The 21,974-nt window shown below is 33.3% G+C and overlaps 1 long non-coding RNA gene across 1 annotated transcript in view; it reads right to left on the reverse strand.

The window, feature by feature from the left end:
• Nucleotides 1-1,249: 1,249 nt before the first annotated feature.
• LOC116419932 overlaps nucleotides 1,250-21,974 on the reverse strand; it is a 57,752-nt gene continuing 37,027 nt past the window's right edge. Inside the window, exons 2-3 of the long non-coding RNA XR_004230254.1 lie at nucleotides 3,970-4,041; nucleotides 1,250-1,619 (exon numbers count right to left, since the gene is read on the reverse strand). This is a non-coding gene — a long non-coding RNA (uncharacterized LOC116419932). The remainder of the gene's footprint in view (nucleotides 1,620-3,969; nucleotides 4,042-21,974) is intronic.

Consider the following 21,974-nt stretch of genomic DNA (forward strand, 5'->3'; position numbering starts at 1 on the left):
TTACTTTTATAGAATTTTGTTTTTCTTTTCTTCTTTGTCCTTTGTTTAACTATTTTTCTTTGTCATAAATTTCAGTTTTAAAGAAGAAAATATTTCTATAAATTATGGGATATAAAATGTTATTAATAAAATTTATTTTATAAAAACCAAAACCTTTCTACTCAGGGTAGTTTAATATTCAAAGGCACTCCAAAGGCAATTCCATTTTTTGAATACCTTTATTAAGGTTTTCCTTTTGTTGAGCCAATATGTTTTTTCCCGTTTTTTATTCTACATTAACTCTTCATTGCTCCTAATTTTGCTGTACCAATAAGACAGTCCTTTTCATTTTTCAACAGCTCTAAAATTTAGGAAGTCTGTCCTAGAAGTACAATTTTTTATTTGCAGTTTCCTCTCATTGATAACCTGCTTTCTGGGGTTCAAGAAAATGATAAAATTTAAATATATTCTTATTACTCCTCTCCTCAAATATAACATGGCATCCCCCTAAATACTCTACTTTCCCCCAAATTTGTCATTTTCTACATTTCAAAAGAATGACATTTGACTTTTTTTAGTTTGATTCATTGTTTTCAGTGAATGTGGGTATCCTAATAGACAGGAGAATAGAGTAATTTTATACCTAAACACTATCTTCCATCAAATGGAATATGCATTTTTTCTCTTCAAGATGACAATGAGGTTGCTTGAAAAAGGATATGTGGACTACAAATCATGTATTTCTGAGCAATAAATTTAATAAGAAAAGAACACCTTCTTCTTCCATACACACATACTAATACACTTTTTGTCTTATGCATTAAATAAACATTGGAAGACACACCTCCACTTGCTTTTTTGACACACATGGCCCCTTCCCCTGCACCTGGACTATCTGATAAATAAGTATCTCTGCATCATGGCTGTCAGTAGCAAATACTTGCCAGTTGCTTAGAAAAGAAGACAGAGGTCAATACCCTGTTTCCCAGAAACAAACCTGTCACATCACTGATGTTCCACTTGACTAACCTTTAGGGACTGAGGGAAACCAGGTCTACTTCTTGAAGACATCACTTGTCTTTCTTGCCAAATGAATTCACAACAGGTTTGGTTCTAGGTAAAAAAGTAAATTCGGATGACAAGTTGCTAATAGCAGAATAAAACTGAAAGGAACAGCTTAACTAACAGATATTTCCAATAATAAAAAAATATTTTAAAAGCTTCCAATAAGTAAAATATCAAAAAAGAAGAAAGGAAACAAAGGTTGTCTTTTCTTTATGGACTTAATACTATTTTATTAGAAAGCAAGGTTGTAAAGCTTGGATGATCAAAAGAGAAGTCAGTACTTCTCTGGCAGAAGTAAAGGGGCTTCAAACATTATGTAAATATACACAGCTGTAATGAAAATATCTTTTCATAATACACTTGCCCAACTTTCAGCTGTGAATTTCCATAGGAATTGTTTCCAGAGACAAGCTTCAGGGAGAAGATCAATTAATCTGCTGAATGAATTTTTTGAATCCATTCTCAATGCTGGAGACCCCCTCGTGTGCTTGGTAATTACCCCAATATTTCCTGCACGCTTGTTTAAACGGCTTACACTTGGGCTTCCTGTGAAGAAGGACTCTCTCTAGGCTGATCTGAGAAAGTAGAGAAAAGCAGCATGTCTTATCACTCTGTCTCATTCCATCTGCAGCCAGTGGGGGGTATAGCTAATCATTGTCATTGGGACATCGGTGGAGCAGTCTGGGGGACATAGATAGATTTGACACCAAAGGAAATGGGAACTTTCCAACAGTGTTCATCTCAGAAAACTCATCTTACTCTCCTGATTTGAAAAGCAAAAAGATGTGCCTCCTTTCAATTGGAGGCTTTTCTCTTAATTACATAAACAGAATGATCAAAGTTATTGTCAGTCTTCATAAAGATGAAGGGATTAATAAAATAGTATGTTGCTACTTAATGGGGGCGTCAGTGTGGGAGAACAGGGGCATCTGTGGGAAAAGGAAAGACAAGGACAGAGATGCAGAGAGGCACAAAGTCAGAGATAGAGACAGAGATAGAGAGAAGCAGGGAAGGAAACAGACAAGGGAGAGAGCATTTAACAAGCTTGCTGCTTTCTTTATATGGAAATGTAATGAATGTAGTTGATGAAAAAAAAATGAAAGTTGTAAAGTTTCAAGCTGTGAAAAAACTTCAAAGTGTATTCAAATGTCACAATGATTTTTCTTCCATCTTTAAGAAGTAAGTTTTTCAAAAGAGAAATATGATAGCTCTTTTATCCATGCATGTTTTATCTATAAACAGGAGAGGAAAGCAGAGTATGTTCTTTGCACATAAAATAATTCCATATTGAAAGTCTACTTTTTTTTACCCTGAAATTAAAGTGTCTTCGATGCCTTTAAAAATTGACATTCTTGGTATATTAGAGAAGTGTTTGACAAGGATACTGGGGTCAGAGATTCTCTGTTGTAAGGGAAGTATAGAATATGTTCCCATTAACAGATTAGAACTAAGCATTACAACAAAAATAAACAGGAGTTTTGATAGGAAATATATAAACATGACAAAATTAAGGCAAAAACAAAAGGAAAATTGAAGCATTCCTCTTTATCCTAGAGGCATTTCTGGTCTAACCTCTCTCCTATTGTATATCAGTTGAACTAGATGAACTAGATTGAAGTTCTTCCTAACTCTCAAAAATATGTCATTATATCTTTAACAAATCCATTATAAGACTGCCTCACTCCAGGTATGATGTTTCAAGATATGACTCCTCATTTAGAACACCCATGAATTGTCATTCCATGTTCTGGATCCTTAGAAGATCTTCCTACTCTCAATAGGATATTTTAATAAAACAAATGTTATACAAACTTTAATCTATTTTGTGCTAGTTTACAAGCTAGATACAAGTTTTGTATCTTAGGACTCTTATAAGCTGTGTTATTGTGCTATCTAAGTGATGGAGGTTCAGCTACCAGAGTTCAAAATATTGATGGTGACAACATATGAATGTGGCAATCACCACCACTACCACCAACATTAACATCGTCATTGTCATCACAAAGAATAAAGATGATTAAGGTATAATCTTGTCTTCCTCAAAAAGCATCCCTTCACGTTTGGGAGTCAGGATAAGCGAAGCTAACAAACTTTAAGCACATATATGCCAGATACTGTTAATAATAGTTTGGGACAAAAATAGCCCCCACTTTCAAGGAGTTTACAATCTAATGTTAGAGGCAACATGCTAATAACTAAGTACAAACAACATGTATCTAGGTACGTACATATATATGACAAACTAGATAATCTACAAAGGGAAAAATAAAATGAAAGAGACCTGGAAAAAAATATCTTATAGAAGATGAGATTTTTACTGAAAGCTGAAAGAAGTCAGGGAATCTAGACAGTCAAGAATTCCAGCAAATCAATATTAATCAGGTGACATTTTATGACAAGATAATTGATTGTACAAGCCAGTATATAATAGGTTGTAAATGATTAGGAATTCCAAGAAAGGAGAGATCATTTTGAAAGACATGCCCTATAAAAGGGAGGCAGAAACATGATGGCAGCACTTGTCTATTCTCTCCCCCAAAGTCCTCCAAATATCTTTAAATAATGTTTTTATGTGAATTCTAGAGCAGCAGAACTCACACAAAAAAAAAGGGAATGGAAAAAATGATGGCATAGTAAAGCCAGCACTTGAGTGTGCTCTCCCCTAAAGCCCTCAAATACCTTTAAATAATGATTCTATGTGAATTCTAGGGCAGCAGAAGCCACACAAAAAAATGGAATGAAAAGAAAATGTCCAGTCCAAGACAACTTCAAAGGCAGGCAGAAAAGGTAAGTTACAACAGAGTCAGCCTGGCCAAGCCAGTCAGTTCCAGTCCCAACAAACCAGGAGCAAGTCTCAGGATCACTGAATCAGTGGCTGCAGTGATGGTTATTCAGCCAACAGATATCAAAGACAGTCTCTCTTACCTCCATGAGAGCAGAATACAGTCTAGCACAGAGTTTGCCAGCACAAATGAGCTCCAGAAATCAGAAGCAAGCCTGTAGAGACAATGAAACAGCAGCATTAGCAGAAGCTACTGCTTCCAAGGTGATCAGCCCATAGACAGTAAGGGAGTCACTCATATTAGAAGGAGATTACAAAGGTCACTTTACTTTGTCCATCCTTAGATCTGGGTCCCAGTCCTGGGTGGCAGTTCCAAAAGAAGGAGGAGCACTATCACATCAAATATGGTGACCATAGTGAAAAGGAGACTTTCTTCACAATTTCAGAAAAGAGTGTTTGGGGTGAGTTCTAGATCAGAGCACAGGATAGGAGAATAGTAAGCACTTCTTGGATCATCCCATTTTGAAATAAGTGAAAACTTACAGATCCCTAAAAGTATCTCTCAAAACAACTGCATAAAAACCCTGAATCTTGGGATAGTGTATCCTCCACCATGGATGCAGAGCCCTATTTTAACAAAGACTTAAGTCAAGCAATAGGCCGGGGAAATGAGCAAACAATAGAAAACAAAATTCTGCACATAAATTTAATTTATACTTGTTTTTTGTTCTCTGGAGGAAATCAAATCTTCGAATCAGAAGCAGGGAGTTACCTGAGCAAAAGATTAGAGATCTTGATGCTATATCAATTCTTGTGCTAGCAGGCCATGATATTGAATGTAATCATGAATAGAGGGAAAAGAAAAGGAAGTTAGATCATTTTTATTCTCCCTTTTATAAACATGGAAAAAAGAAAATTTACTTTTAAACTATTGACAAAAATATTTCCCTCTTTCTCACTAAGTTGTCTTCTTGGGAGCAAAATTGTACTCTGATATGTTGCAGTAATCTCTCAGTGTCCCCTCCTTCCCTTCCTCTCTTTCTATCTAGTTTCTTTATATGTTCTCTCATAGAAGCATCAGTATTTTTAAATTCTACTTTATTTTTAATTTTTTTAAATGTTTAAATTTTACAACTACTTTAAATTTTATATCATTGGAAATCTCCCATTTTCCAATACTGCAAACCATTCATTGTAATAAAGATTGAAAAACAAAAATATTCAGCAAAACCAATCAATACATCAACTCTTTTATCATAAATGCAAAAATTCAATTGCCTAGTTTAGTACATCACAAAAAAGGTGAAGAAACTGTGTTCACTCAGTTCTTCTCCATACCTAATTTTTTTCTTGTCTTTTACTTTTCATTGCTGCCATGACTTTGTACATAGTTTTATTTTTAATCCTGCTTACTGTTCTCTGTATCAGTTCATATAAATTACCCCATACTTCTCATAATTCTTCATATCTATTTTTTCTTATAGGACAGAAATATCTCATAGATACACATGTGCCAACATTTGTTTATATATTCCTTAAACAATAAGTATCTATTTAGTTTTCAGTTCCTTGATACCTTATATAAAATGTTCTGCTGTGAATATTATAGTATATATGAGATTTATCTCTATATTTTTACTCCCTTGTAGTATATACCAAAAGTGGGTCAAAGGGTACAAGTGATATTTTAAAAGTATGATTCCAGCATATTTTAAAAATTTTAGAATTTTAGAATCCAAAGTAGAATAAACCTATATCCCAGCAATATTGTATTCCTCATTTTATGCTTCTATCTAATCTAATCTAAATGTAATGTTTCCATTTTTTTTCACATGTGCCAATTATCTGAGTATAAGGTGAAACCCCAGAATTATTTTGATTTATTTTTCTCATAACTAGTAGCATGAAGCATTCTTTCACATGATTATCAAGCTTTTGATTATTCTTAAAGAAACATTTGTTCCAAGTAATTTGTTTACAACAACTGATTCCTTTAGATGAGTCAAATTTTTAAAAAATACATTGATTCCTTCTAAATAGTCTGATAGAAAATGTCTCACAAAGAAGCAACAACACTTGCTGCCATTGTTGTTTGTCCTTAGTGCTCAAGGACCAATCCATTCATGATGTTGGACTCAAGATACAGTGTATATTGATTATGGCTGATCTGTCATAGCTCCAAAGGCTCAACTACAGGTCAGGCACAAATAGTCTATCTGAACATTTGGGTTGTATATTTCTCTAGATTTGCACATCTCATACTTCCTTTATGCTACCATGATTCTACTTTGATCATAGAGCAAGCACAATACTTTGATGCAGGCACAGAATGCTGGATAGTCCTGTAACCAGTGTCTCCCATATCTCACAACTGGTACTAAAGTTATTCAGAGAGAAGTGGACATTTATTGAGAGTGTCCTTGTACCACTTTTTCTGACCTCCCTGTGAGCACTTGCTTTGTGGCAGCTTTTCATAAAATAATCTTTTAGGTAAACAGACATTTGGCACTCAAACTACATAGCCAATGACATTATTAGTTTACCCTCAACCCATTTTAACTGAAATCAGAATAACTGCAAAATTTTAATTACACAAATATGCATTTAAATTAGTAAATAGTTTGTCCACTTTCAAGTTGTTTAAATTCTAGTGAATATTTACATAGGGAAATTACTGAGTTTGAAATATTTACATCTTAAAATACAAATGAACTCTTTTAAACGGCAAGGAACTTCTGTTTTTTTTTTTCTTCCATTTTCCTCCAAACTCCATTCAAGTCACAACATACTTGTAATGAAGTAGAAATGTTTTCAAATGAAGCTATATGAAGCATATTGATGATAGATGAGAAGAAGGAAAAAAGCTGAAGAAGCAATTATGAAATAATTTAGAGGCCTCTGGAATTGTAAAGATGACTACAAAGATCAATTTAAAAAATAATTGTGAATGACGACTATTAGTTCAAGAAGAAAGAAAACTTTAACTGAAGAAGGTAAAGGGTTAGAATTGAAGAAAAAGAAGAGATAGAACAGAAGATGGACTCATGATGAAGGAAAAGAAGGTGAAACACTGCTTTTGTTGTTATTGCTGTTCATTTATTTCAGTGGCATTTGATTCTTCAGGATCCCATTGGGTTTTTCTTGGCAAAGATACTGGTATAGTTTGCCATTTCCTTCTCCACCTCATTTTATAGAAGAAGCTAGTGAAACAGGATTAAGAAACTAGCTGCCACACACTTAGTAAGCATCTGAGGTCAATGTGAAATTTAGGTCTCCTCCAGGCCTAAGTCTCTAACCACTGTGAATAGCACTGTGCAAAAGCTCACTAGATCTATAGTCAGAGAATAATTTAGTTTTTTTCCCCAAATCTTGACCATGATATTTAATATCTTTATCTCTAAGTAAGTCGTTCAACATACTGGTTTAACTCTCACTTTCCTGATGAGTAAAAGAATGGGTTGGAATAGAGGAATTCCAGGGTTTTTCCTACTCAATATCTACAATTTTATAGTTTTCTTATAAGAAGAAGAGGAGTTACAAAGAGAGGAAGAAAAGAAGGCAAGCACAAAGTGAAAAAAAAGAGTAGAAGAAAAAAAAATTTTAATCCCCTTATTTTCAAAACATATGTATTGACAACCCTCAACATTCACTTTTGCAAAACACTGGATTCCAATTTATTTTTCCTCTCTTACTCCCATTCCTTTCCCAAATGGCAAGTAATCCAATATATGCTAAACGTGTGTAATTCTTCTGTATATATTTCCACATTTATCATGCTGCATCAGAAAAACCAAATCAAAAAGAAAACAAAATGAGAAAGAAAATAAAATTGAAGCAAACAACAATGAAAAAGCAAAAATACTAAGTTGTGATCCACACTTAGTCCCCACAGTCTTCTCTCTGGCTGCAGATGGGTCTCTTCATCCCGAGGTCATCAGAATTGGGCTGAATCACCTCATTGTTGAAAAGAGCCAATTCCATCAGAATTGATCATCATATCTTGCTGTTTCTGTGTACAATGATCTCCTGGTTATGCTCACTTCACTTAGCATCAGTTCATGTAAGACTCCCTAGACCTGTCTGAAATCATCCTGCTGATCATTTCTTATAAAACGGTAATATTCCCTAACATTCATATGATGGGCATCCACTCAATTTCCAGTTTCTTGCCACTACTAAAAGGGCTGCCACAACATTTTTTCACATGGGGTTCATTTCCCTCCATTAAGATATAAGCCCAGTAGAAACATTACTGGATCAAAGGGTATGCACAGTTTGATTACTCTTTGGGCATAGTTCCAAACTGCTCTCCAGTTGAATTTGTTCAGAATTCCACCAACAATGTATTAGCGTCCCAGTTTTCCCACATCCTCTCCAACATTTGTCATTATCTTTTCCTGGCATTTTAGTCAATCTGAGAAGTGTGAGGTGTGTCCTCAGAGTTGTCTTAATTTTCATTTCTCTGATGAATAGTGATTTAGAGCATTTTTGTATATGACTAGTAATAGTTTCAATTTCTTTAGTGAAAAATTGTTAATACCCTTCAAAAATTTATCAATTGGAGAATGGCATGAATTCTTATACATTTGAGTCAGTTTTCTATATATTTTAAAAAGGAGGCTTTCATCAGAAATACTTTAGAAAATTAAAATAAAAGTAGTTGAAACAACAAAATGAATGACAGGTTGGTGAGATAGGGTCACAGAAAGAAAAGGAATGTAGGTGTCAGTCAAAAAAGCATTTATAACATGCCTACTCTGTGCTAGGCACTGTGCTAAGCTAGAAATAATTAGAGAATGAACATTCCAGGTATAGATGTGATTAAGAAGTCTAAGGGCCACAAAAAAATGACAACTTTCTGTTAAAAGATGGCCATTGCTTGCCATAGTATTAAAAGGAATAGCAAGAACTGAGTATTTCGATTGCAGCAAGCATGGAGAGAGATCAAGTATACTTTCCCAATGAATTGTACTGAGTGCATATTGCTTGTAGTCTCGAAAAGGCAGGCTGGTCACATGGCTGAAACAGAAGTTGAAGGGACTCACAATATGTCTCGCACATCCTGTATATTGGGAACAATAAGATGCTTATTTTTTTAAATGGAAGAAGGGTTTCAGTGAAGAATAAAATGGTTCTGAAAGACAGAGAGAAATCCTAATCTGAATCTGCAGTTTGGAGAATGAAAAGACAACTCAGGGTGGAGAAAGAGAAAAGAACCACTGAATCCTTGGAGCTAAAGAGGAAAAATGTTTAAAAAACTTTTCCTCAGAAAACAGAGTCAGATGATTTCAAATGCCTTGTGCTCTAAGGGATAACATATCCATAGGAATGAACAAGTGAAAAATCAAACATTAAACAATCAATCAACAAGCATTTTTAAAGTATCTATTATTCTACTGTTAAATTAAAAATAAAATAAAGTTTAACGTATTTATTATGGACCAGTAACTTTGCTATGAACTCATGATACAAAAATAAAGAATTTTGTGCATGTGAGTGAGTTTTTATAAGAGATACAACATGCACACATTCATACTTTTTGTGTATGTGTAATATAGATATCTACCTAAATATATCATCTTTATGTGTGTAGATATGTACAGAATAAAAAGACATATAATGAATACAAAGAAGTCAAATTCAAAACAATTAAGAAAGAAGGAATCATAGTTCAAGGGTTCAGAAAAGGCTTTATGTAGAGGCAGTACTTAAGGTAGAGTAGATAGATAGAATGATGAATAGTGTTATCCAAATCTGGTTTCAGACACTTTTTATCTGCATGACAACAAGTCACTTAATTTTGTTTGCCTCAGTTTTCTCATCTATATAATGAACTGGAAAAGGAAATGGCAAACCAGTGTCATTGACATCTCTTAATTAGGTCAGGAAGAATCAAACAGGACTGAAAAAAATGACTGAATAATACTTGAGGTTAGTCTTGAAGTAAAAAAGAGATTTTATAATATGGAAGCAGAAACTTATAATGTATAGAGCAATGAACTTAGATTTGGAAAGACCTATTTTCATTCTTTCTTCAGATACTAATTGTGTGATCCAGGGCAAGAAATGTGACCGTAACTTTATCCAAGCCACCAGTTTCTGCATCTATAAAATGAGAGAATTTGACTTGATAACTTCTAACTTTCCTTCCACTTGTAAATCTATGATCCTATAAAATAAGGAGGAAGTAAATTTCAAATATAGGTGTTTATCAAAGGCTAAAGGTTCAGAAATAAAGGGAAATTTTTTCAAGTGAAGAATTGATTTAGATGGTAATGTCTAAGAAAGGTGTATGGATTTCTGGACCATGAATATGATTATTTGAGATAAGCAAGCAAGACAAGTGAAAAAAAGATGAAATGTGTGAATAAAATGTGAAATATGAAGGGAAAGAAACATCTTATAATGAAAATAATAATATTAATAATCTGGTTAGGAGATGTGCAAAATGTCAGGGAAGTAGAATGGAAAGTTTTGTTTGAAGATCAATGAAGACAATAACAGAAGCAATATTCTTTTTGCGAGATACATAACACACAGGCAGAAAAAAGAAAGAAAGAAGAGTCCAGGAAACAGATCTCTGGGACTCTTGTCTTTCTGTGTATCTCTGTCTCTCTGTCTCTGTCTCTATCTCTGTATCTATGTCTGTCTCTCTGTTTCTTTATCTGTCTATGTCTCTTTTTGTGTCTGTCTCTATCTGTCTGTCTGTCTCGGTCTCCTCTCTCTCTCTCTCTCTCTCTCTCTCTCTCTCTCAGTCTCTCTTTTCTTTCTCTCTCTATCCTTGTCTTCCATGACAAAACAATTAAAACATTTTACTATCTTTTAAGATAATTTCTTACTGCAAAAGATGGAGGATTCAAGAGGAATAAGTTACATTTGGAATTTGATCCTAATAGCTCTATACATTATATAGTTCTACTTCCATATTCCAAGAATGGCTCTTTTACTTTAAGATGAAATACTTCTTTGTTGTAGTATAAATGATGGCACCTTTGTGGAAAAGATAATACCTACTATGCCTTAGATTTTGTGAGAAAATGGGAATGGAAAGCCAGAAGTAGTCAGATGTAGACCTTAGGTTTTAGGGAAAAGTTTAGAGGAAGAATATCAAGAATCTGATGGACTAAAAATCATATAGGGGATGTTAAGCAAAGGAGTTTGGAAAATTCTAAAAAAAATTCTAAAAAAGACAAATATTAGACTTATTTAAACATGCATGTGTACACATAAAATTAAACATAATATTGAAAAGGTAGTGAACAACTAGAAAAAAAGAAATTAATGATTACCAAGAGTCAGTGGAATGATTTCAGCAAGAAATACTATTCCAAACTAGCTTTACTTCATTCTCAACCTTCACTCCAATACTTGGTAAGGAATGGTTTGAAAAAGTTTAATTAGATTATAACAAAACATTTTTAAATGGTTCTGGAAAAGAAATAGTAGTATGAGCTAGAAAATAGCAATTGTTTTGCTAGTATGAGTACTAGTTAAATGACTGGACTCTAATATACATACATGCATACACACACATATATATATATATATATATATATATATATATATATATATATCCAAAAGATTGAACAAAGGAAATATATATAACTCTAGAATTAACATTTTTATAAAATCTGGGGGGGAAAGTGTGGATGGCAATCTTATTAAATTTAGAGAAGATACTAAATTGGAAGGGTAGTTAACACACTGGTAACAAAAGTCAGGATTCAAAAACATTTTGGCGAGTGAGACTGCTCAATTGAAACAAATAAGGTTAAAGTTAATAGAGGCAAATATAATATCTTCCATTTGGGTTCTAAAAAATAATTTACCAAGTATAAGAGTATAAGTAGCAAGATTTGAATTTGCATTAGGCTGTGATATTAGGCCACACCAAAGAAGACCTTCTGGTCAAGAATAAGAAGTAATGGTTCCACAATATTAAGCCTGGTCAGACCACGTGAAAAATAACTATTTGAGTTCTGGGGACCATATTTAACAAGAATAAAAATAACGAAAAGCATAAAATAAAGCAAACAATATGATGATCTAGAGCCTCCAACTTTAGAAATATGAGGACTGATTGAAGAAATTGCAGATTTCAAATAGCCTAAATCTAAGAAGCACAGGATTTTAAAGGAAAGTACCTCAGTGGAAACCTAATTCAGGTGATTCTTTAAACAAGAATCTGTCCTGCAATATGCCCAAAGAGTGATCACTTTGCCTTTGCTTGGAAAGTTCTGCTTGAAGGATAATCTACCATCACCTGAAGCAATACTATTGTACTGGTGGATAAATTTTCTTGGTTCTTTTTCCTGATATTAAACCTAAATATTCCTCTGCAGTTTTCATCATTTCTTCCTAGTTATACCCTTTGGGCAAAACAAACATATCTGATTTCTCTTCCATATGATAGCTTTTCAAATACTCATTGTCTCCATGTACTTACCATGATTTCAATTTCCAGTTAAGTATGATGATTTGTATTTCTTAGTCCATAAAGCATTTGCATTATTAGAAACAAAAGGACAGAAATAAAATGAGTGGCGTCGTTTTACCTTATATTTGTTATTGTTATTTAATCCACTTGGAGGCTCTAATATTATTCTTTCTTTGATTTTCCCACTGGTAGTCCTGTCCTCTGGGGCTAGGCTGCCAGACTACTAGAGAAAAAATTGTCTTGTCTTAGTCTTAAAACAGAGGGGGTCTTTTGTTCTTCTTACAAAATAAAGCTCTAGAAATGATCCAACTTCTCTTAAAGACATTTGAAAATGGCAGTCTGTTATTGATTCACATGCACCACTGGGATACGGCTTTTGTAAATTGACTTAATATATCAAATAATTTTTAAAATATAATTAGTTTTCTTGTGTCTATGTAATTGATTAATATTTATTGTCCCTATCATAGTTTTGTTGTTGTTGTTGAGGAAGGGATTGTCATTTAAAATTATTACTCTGAGAGAGCATTTATACAGACTTCATCAGCCTGCCAAAAGGGACTGAAACACATGAACAAGTTAAGTGCACTTAAACTAGACCATGCATTAATTCCTAACTGAAAAGAGCCTAGGACTGCTAGGGGGCAACAGGGGAGATGTTTGCGAGTCAAGTAGAACTGAGTTCAAATCTGAACTCTGATACTAACTTGTTGGGTGATCTCAAGGAACTCACTCAAACCCTATTTGCCTCAATCTATACAATAGGTATAATAATACCACCTATGGCCCAGGAATTGAAGGAGATACTATTTGTCTATTTGTCAAGCACATATAAATGCTACCTGAATGTCACTTTTTTGTTTGTTGTTTTGATTTATTTTTTTTTTACTATGGAGGCAATATTACATAGAAATTTTCAGCATATTCTCTTACATAGAAAAAAAATTGGTGATGCCATGGTGTTATGTTGATTATTAAATTTGACCATATCCTTCAGAAAATCTGAAATTTCCAGATCTTTCTAAAGAATAGGTTTCACTTTCTAAAGGGTAAAAATATGGTAGGATTATATAGAATTTTGAGTAAGAATAGATTATAATGATATGGAAACTTAGTAAATACCAGCCATTCAATTTAAACCAAGTCAACAAGTATTTCCACATTGTGTCATGCCTAATGATTAAAATTGAGAATAGGATATTATAAATTCTTATTATATTTTAATTATATAATAATATTAATATAATATATTATTGTATACAACATAATATAATAATAATATATATTATATGTAGGGGCATATGTAAATATACACACATGCATATTTCTATGTAAAAATATTTGTATATGCATATTGACATGTGTATGCATACGTGTGTGTGTATATATAATTTATATATTTATAGACACATATGTGTGTTGGAGAGACAGAGAGAAATAGAAAGAGAGAGAGAGAGAGAGAGAGAGAGAGAGAGAGAGAGAGAGAGAATGTATAATATAAAGAGAATGTAATTGGAATAAAAATGGAAGAAAAAGGTAAAACTTTTCTTCATTTCCAGCTGCTAGTACTAGGTATTTTCCACACAAAATATCATGCATTTCTTTATAATCATTCTCTATCTTTAATCTGTATACTTATGCATGTTTAAGATCGTAAGGATAATGTTCAAAGATATCTTAGGGATCATAAAAGCCAATATTCTCATTTTATAATATGAGGAAATAAGTACAGAGAGAATTAATTAGTTTGCCCAAGCTCATACCGCTATTATGTGAGGTGGAATTTGAACTCCAAGTCCATTGATATATTTATTACAACATCATGCATCTCCTTGAGACTCTAAAATTCTTAGAAAACAGGGATTATGTTAATCTTTGTATTTTTTATCCTTAGGACTCAGCACAGTGTCTAGTAACTTGTAGACACTTAATAAATTTTGTGGGTCAATTTATTTAATGTACTTTAAAACTCATGATTGAGAGAAGTGTGGCTAGACAAAAGTTCATGTGGTAGTTTTAGTGGAACATGGACTTATGGTAGATAAATTTTCTTGGTTCTTTTCCTGATATTAAACCTAAATATTCCTCTGCAGTTTAAAAACAATCAATCATATTATCCCACTCTTCAAGTATACAAGAAGAACTAAACATAAAATAGTAAGAGAATATCAATTGGCCCCAACAACATTTCTAAGTAGAATGAAATAAACTTACTTCACATTTGTGTAGCTCTTTCAGTTATGCAAATAATTGTTTTCACTGTAATCATATAAGATTTAGAAACCTACTATTCCAAGATTTAGCTAGACTGAACTTTTAAAAAATAATAATATATACCCAAGGGTTATCAAACTGCCCTTTGATCCAGGAGTATCATTAGTCGGTTTGTAACACAAAGAAATTTTAAAAAAGGGAAAAGGACCCCAATGTGTAAAAATGTTTGTAGCAATTTTTTGTGGTAACAAAGAGTTGGAAAATGAGAAGATGCCCATAAAGTGGGGAATGAATGAACAAGCTGAGTTATAGGAAGGTAATGGAATGTTATTGTTATATAAAAATTTATGAACAAGTTGATCGTAGAAAAGCCTAGAAATATTTGTACAAACTGATGCTGAGTGAAACAAACAGAACCAGGAATACATTGTCCACAGTAATAGCAAGAATGTGTAATGATCAACTATGAAACAGTTGGTTTTCACTGAATCCAAAGCAATTCCAAAAGATTTTGGACAGAAAATGCCATCTGCCAGAAAGAGAGTTAAGAATACTAAATATAAAGTGATACATGCCATGTTCATTATTTTTGGTTTTTTTTTCTCTCATGGTTCTTCCTGTTTGTTCTGATTTTTCTCTCCCAATATGATTCATAATGTGTATTAAAAATAAACAAATCAAAATTATAATAATAATATAATTATTATTATTATTATAAAATAATAATAATAATAATAAACCTTCCAGTTTTCACAGATGAAGAAACTAACAGAGATAGGTTCCCTTGTCCAAAACTAAAGCCTTATTATTTTGGGACTAGTGTGGAAATAAATAAAATTTTAAGAATCATTTTTTTTAAACCATATGCATTTATGTCACAAGTTTTGACTTGATAGTGGTATAGAATAAATTCAGCAAATTTTTAGAGCCAAAACTGCATGTCTATAAAATTATTACAGTCTATATTTGCCAGGCCAGAGTGTATGGAAAGATACTTTAGTGGGAAGGGGACCTATATCACCCTGAGAAGCATGGATGAAGAGTCCTGACAAAGAAACATCTTGGTTTGAATCTTTCCTCTCAAATACTTACTATATGATCCTGGTCATAATTTCTTTCTTTTTTTTTTTTTTTTTTTTTTTTTTTTTTTTTTTTTTTTTTTTTTTTGCTTTTTTCATTGCTCTTGGAAACTTCCTGAAACAAGAAAGTGCCAAACTGTATTATCAATGAAGCCTCCTCAATCAGAACCTCTCTCTGCTAGAGAAATTATAGCTTCAAATTCCATTTCTAGAGGGTGTGTCAATGTCTGTTTGCCTTTATACCCAGACAATATTATTGTGGAGGTCTGAATAATTATATATATATATATATATATATATATAAAATTTATGTTTATGTGAATAATTTGCACGTCCTCTATATAGAGAATGTCTCTGTGTGTGTGTGTGTGTGTTTGTATACATACACATAGACATTTTATATGTGTTTGAGTATTTCCCCCAGCTTATCATTTTTTTTTTATTTTTCCCCAATTACAAGTTAAAACAAAACATTTGTTTTAACATTTTTAAAGTTTTCCAAATTCTATCTCTCCTTCCCATCTTTCCCTCCCCTTTCCTGAGATGATAAGAAATCAGATGTTATCCATATGTATGGTTGTAAAATATTTTCACATTTTGTAAAAGAATAGAACAAAGAAAGAAAAATCTCTATCGTGAAGAGAAATCCCAGGTCTAGATCCAAGCTTCTCTAATTGATTACAAACCACAATACTGAATTAATTTTATATAAGTGGATTTTTCAATGAACTAACATTTACCATTTTTGTTAAGGGAAAAAATCTATTTCAGGTCATTTGGGGGAAGTTTTGTTTCCTTTAATTTAGTTCATTTAACCAAAAGAATAAAAATTATTTCAATATTTCTTGCTATTTCTCATGCCAATAGTAATTTCAGACCTTTCAAAACAATATTGATGCCTTTTGTGAGTGGAAATGGGTGTATCCTGTTTTCTAGAACATAAGTTTCCTAGAAGACCAGCTTTTATCTATTGCCTAAATCGAAGAAAATATGATGATAATTAAAGATGTCAGAAAGCAAAGACACTTATTTCCTAGAGTACAGAAGTCATGTTCTTCAGATAAAAAGGATCACATAAAAATCATCACCCTCAGAATTATTTTAAAAGCTGTCTTTCCTCTTGGGGGGTGGGTATGGCTTCCCTTCCAAGCTCAGTCTCTCAGCTAAATACTTCATATTTCTCAGAAAAATTTGAAGCGGTTTGCACAAGTCTTCCTCTTCGCCTATTCCTCCCTCATCTCACATAATTCAGATGCCTTTTGCCATATTTTCTTCATCATTGTTTCACAAAAAGTGGTTCTTGTCTTTGAAGAACTCCTAAACATGTCCAAGTGATCACTCTATCCCATCTTCTGCAAAAGATTACCCCCTCTAACATTCTTGCACTTAGTAATCTTAATCACATTTCAACAACTGATTCTCTACTCTCTACAAACATATCTATTTCTTCCCCATATTCAAAAAATAAATAAAAAATTGAGCAGGCTTTGCTCAGGAGAATCAAATGTTAAATTTGTATGAGAATTTATACCTCAGAAGTCTCAAATTCTATGAATCAGGGCTTGACTTCTCCCTGTAGTAGTAGCTATAGTTGGAGGAGGAGGAGGAGTATTGTCTAGAGTTAAGAAAATGATGGATAAAATGGGAATAATTTAGAAGAACCTTAAAAGTATTTCTTGGGTGCATCTCTTCTTCTTCTGAGTATATTGTTAAATATTTACTAATATATTGCTAGCACTTTCCCTCCCAGATTATCCTGTCTATGTTTTGTTGGTACTTAGTTGTTTATATAAAATCTCCCTACTAAATTGTGAGTTCCTTCAAACCAAAGACTTTCCCCTTTCCTTTCTTTATTTTTCCATCACTTGGCATAGTTTCCGGCACATAGTAGGCATTTAATTAATAATGGTTGACTGACTTGCTATGTGTAATATATATGTATATATAATAATACTTTATCTAGATTGATAGGCAGGAGTACACAATCTCCTGAAGGAAAAATATTTGATAGAGAGATATTAGTACACTCAGATTGAAATGTTTCTATGATCTTATCTATTACGTATTCCCAACAAAAAATGGAAATTTCCAATATATCCTTATCTTTCTATCCTGTGCAAGTCTTACTCATATCCTTTCATAAGTTTACTAGAGGATGTGTATTAAACATGCAGGAAGTCCTTTCCATTCCCTCCCACCCAAAACCCAGGAACTCAAGAGTCATTTGGCCCTTTGCACACAATTAGTTCATTTTTTTTTTCTATTCTATATTCCTGTGGAGTCCGAGTTAGCTCCCTGTTAACCTCAGGATCAGTCAGAGTCAGGATCAGCAAAAGTCCTTAGTCTTTGTGGGGAGAAGTAAAGGAGATGGACGAAACTCCATGAGGCTTGCCACCAACCTTCCTTCCCCTTGTCCTCCTGCAAAGTGACTCTGGCTTGTCTTACTCTACCCACTAATCTCTCCTACAATTATCTGTATACACCAAAAAATTGAACCAGCACAGAATAGTGAGAAGGGCCATTTTCCAAGCATATGCTAATAGAGTATTGTCCAATAGATAATTAGCTTTAAGTGCTCAGTTGTCTGATTTCAGTGCACCTATTCAGAGTTTTAGTCCTTTACATATTCCCATGAGTATATGGTTTCAAATAAAACTTTTTAGCTTGAGCTGATGGGTGATGCAAATGCTCACCTCACCATAGGTTTAAACCCTAGGGACTATTAGACCCTTGTTCTCTCAGTCTTCACATGGTTCTTTGCTTCTGTGCACAATTTTAAGAATTGAATGTCAATAAATTCCACTTTTAATTATATTATTTATTTTCTTAAAGAAGTTAACTTATTTTAGAGCAATAGAATTTACTGAAACCCGAGATTCTTATCTTGACTTCAGTGATTTTTTTGACAACTATTTCAATATAATTAATATTCTTTGCAATTCTATGCATTATATGCACTTACAAACAATATTTTAAGAAATGGTTCATACCCTTCATCATACTGCCAAAGGAGTTCAAGAAATACCTAAAGCACTTGTGAATTATATACATATTGTTTGGGGTAAACTATAGGAATACTTGTTTCAATCCTCTGGATTTTTCCCAAATCACATTTTTAATAACCACAATTCCAAATTTAGGACACAGAAAGTACTTACTTTTTTTTACATCTTGGTTTATATAGTCATTCCTGAGAACCAGTCTCTGACTTAGACATACTTGGATTTAAGTCACATCTCTCACAATACAGTTATATGACCCTGGGAAAATCTTAACTTCTCAGTATTCCAGGCAATTTACTAAAACTGTAAATTACAGACTACATTCAGATCTACAGTTTTAGAGAGAGTTTCTGCCTTGGGAGTTCCCTATACAAATATGCACATAGTCTGATCCAGAAAAGAAAAAAAAAAACAAAGAAAAATAAAAGAATCATTCATTTACCAAAACATTTAACAACTGAAATAATGTGACTGCATCATATTTAATTGATCTTATTTGCAATTGATGGATTTTAATCCTATAAACTGGTTAAATCACAATTCTTTGTCTCTGAACATAGTTCGAAAATTCAGCTGTCTTGGAAAGTTTAGTTTAGAAATCAAGTTTTCTTGTCAACATTTGTTCTATTCAAAGAAATTTTGAAGAGTGTAGATGGACTTCAGGAAGTCTGATCTTTACATCCTTCAAAGATATCTAGTTTTCTATTCAAAGAAGTTTCTGACCTTGCAGATACACTCAAACAATAAAGATGTCTTAGTCAAAGGAGGGAAAGATGAAATTGTTGCTACCTGCTCATTTCCAGTTTCCAGCCAAACAGAATGTCCCTCATGCCTCAACTCTGTAATCACAGTAATTTCACCATTTATGATGTCAAGTTTTAATCAATTATCACTATTTTCCTGTATACAAAGACCCATTTTTTGTTTTGCACTTCTCTTAAAACTATAAAAGTGATATCCCTTTTCCATCTTGAGATTTTAGCTTTCCTGGGGAAGCTGAAATCTTCTTTATTGGTAAATTCGCACTTTACTAAATCATATTTGGAACTTTGTGCCTCATTACCTCATTTTAACCATAACACTAGTAACCACTTTTTGAAAAGCTGAGTTTTTGGCAATGAAGAGATATTTTTAAAAAATGAATGAAATAACCCATTCACTGGAAGTTATATCACAGTAAAGATAATAATTATATATTTAAAAAATGTTTACAATACTCTAAATTCTTGTCACCATCACCGCCCCCAGCACTAAAAATTAAAATATCTGATATTTGAATTAAAAATAAAAAGCATCTTCATTTTTAAAAATAAACATAGATGGGGAAGATTATGGGAAAATGGAAGAGTAAATTTCAGACGCTTCAGATTTCCCCCACAAATAGGACACATTTGCACCCCAGGGCAAACATAGACTGATATAAAATCAAGAAGACTTGGAGTAGAACAGAAGACCTCCTGATAAAACCCAAAATCTAAAGAAAGATCCAGGCCAGGATAACCCATGGGAAGTGCAAATACCTATGGGGTAGCTCCACAACAAACACCAAGGGGTAAACTAGGTATGGCTGGAGCCTAAGCAGGAATCACAGAAACTTTCACTTTCTAGATTGCTTGTAGAGTCTGGGTCAGAGTCCAGGAAGACTGCGAAAACCTTATCTGTTTGGGAATGCCAGGACCAGCTGTGCTACACAGATATTGTCCTAGACTGGAAGGAACCAGCCCACCTGGTAAGTGTAGAAGCTGGAGGGCAGGGATGCTGCTGGCTATGGGCACTTGCCTGGGGATGGAGCTCTTGGTTAGGGATTTCTGGTCAGAGTAGAGAGTTGAAGTTGTCAGAGACACCATTCTCCCACCCCATGATTAGAGGTGCTTACACTAATACCTCCTAATTTTTTAAAAAATGAGTCAGACAGCCCTTTTTGTAGTGGCTAAAAACTGGAAACTGAATGGATGTCCATCAGTTGGAGAATGGTTGAATAAATTGTGGTATATGAAAATTATGGAATATTACTGTTCTAAGAAATGACCAACAGGATGATTTCAGAAAGGCCTGGAGAGACTTACATGAACTGATGCTGAGTGAAATGAGCAGGACCAGGAGATCATTATATACTTCAACAACAATACTATATGATGACCAGTTCTGATGGATCAGGCCATCCTCAGCAACGAGATCAACCAAATCATTTCTAATGGAGCAGTAATGAACTGAACTAGCTATGCCCAGAAAAAGAACTCTGGGAGATGACTAAAAACCATTACATTGAATTCCCAATCCCTATATTTATGCACACCTGCATTTTTGATTTCCTTCACAAGCTAATTGTACAATATTTCAGAGTCTGATTCTTTTTCTACAGCAAAATAACGTTTTGGTCGGGTATACTTATTGTGTATCTAATTTATATTTTAATATATTTAACATCTACTGGTCATCCTGCCATCTAGGGGAGGGGGTAGGGGGGTAAGAGGTGAAAAATTGGAACAAGAGGTTTGGCAATTGTTAATGCTGTAAAATTACCCATGTATATATCATGTAAATAAAAGGCTATTAAATAAAAAAAAATGAGCCAGAAAGAATAAAGAGCCCTACCATAGAAACATTCTATGGAAACAGGGAGCACCAAGGTTCATCTTCAGAGAAGGACACTTCCGTAAAAAAACGCTTCTCAAAGAATAATGTGAAATGACTCATTGCTCAGAAATAATTTATTGAAGAATTCAATAATCAAATGAGATATATTGAGGAAAAACTAATAAATAAAAAAGGCCATCCAAGGAAAATAAAATTATGGGGGAAATGATTATCTAACTAAAAAAAGGAGACAGAGTCTTAAAGACAAAAATAACTCTTTGAAAATTAGAATTTGGGGGGGGAGCTAGATGGTACAGTGAAAGTGCCAGCTCTGAAGTCAGGAGGATCTGAGTTCAAATCCGGCCTCAGATACTTAATACTTACTGACTGTGTGACTCTGGGCAAGTTATTTAACCCTAATTGCAAGATGAAGAAGAAGAAGAAGAAGAAGAAGAAGAAGAAGAAGAAGAAGAAGAAGAAGAAGAAGAAGAAGAAGAAGAAGAAGGAAAGAGAGAAAAAAAGAAAGAAAGAAAATTCTAAAATTAGAATTGAGCTAGAAGAATCCAGTGAAACTATGAGATCAAAAAAATAACAAAACAGATTTCAAAGAATGAAAAAACAAAACAGAATGTGAAGCATCTTATAAGAAAAATGGCAGAATTGGAGCATAAATCAAGAAAAGAAAATATAAGAATTGAATGAATGGCCTAAAAGTTGTGAGCAAAAACAGAACCTGGACACCATAATACAGGATATATTCCAAGAAAATTGCCTTAGAGTGATGGAACATGAGGTGAAAATAGAAACAGAAAAAAACCCAGCTCATCATCTCAACAACA

This window comes from Sarcophilus harrisii, chromosome 6, assembly GCF_902635505.1.
Source record: "Sarcophilus harrisii chromosome 6, mSarHar1.11, whole genome shotgun sequence".
Classification (NCBI taxonomy): Eukaryota; Metazoa; Chordata; class Mammalia; order Dasyuromorphia; family Dasyuridae; genus Sarcophilus; species Sarcophilus harrisii.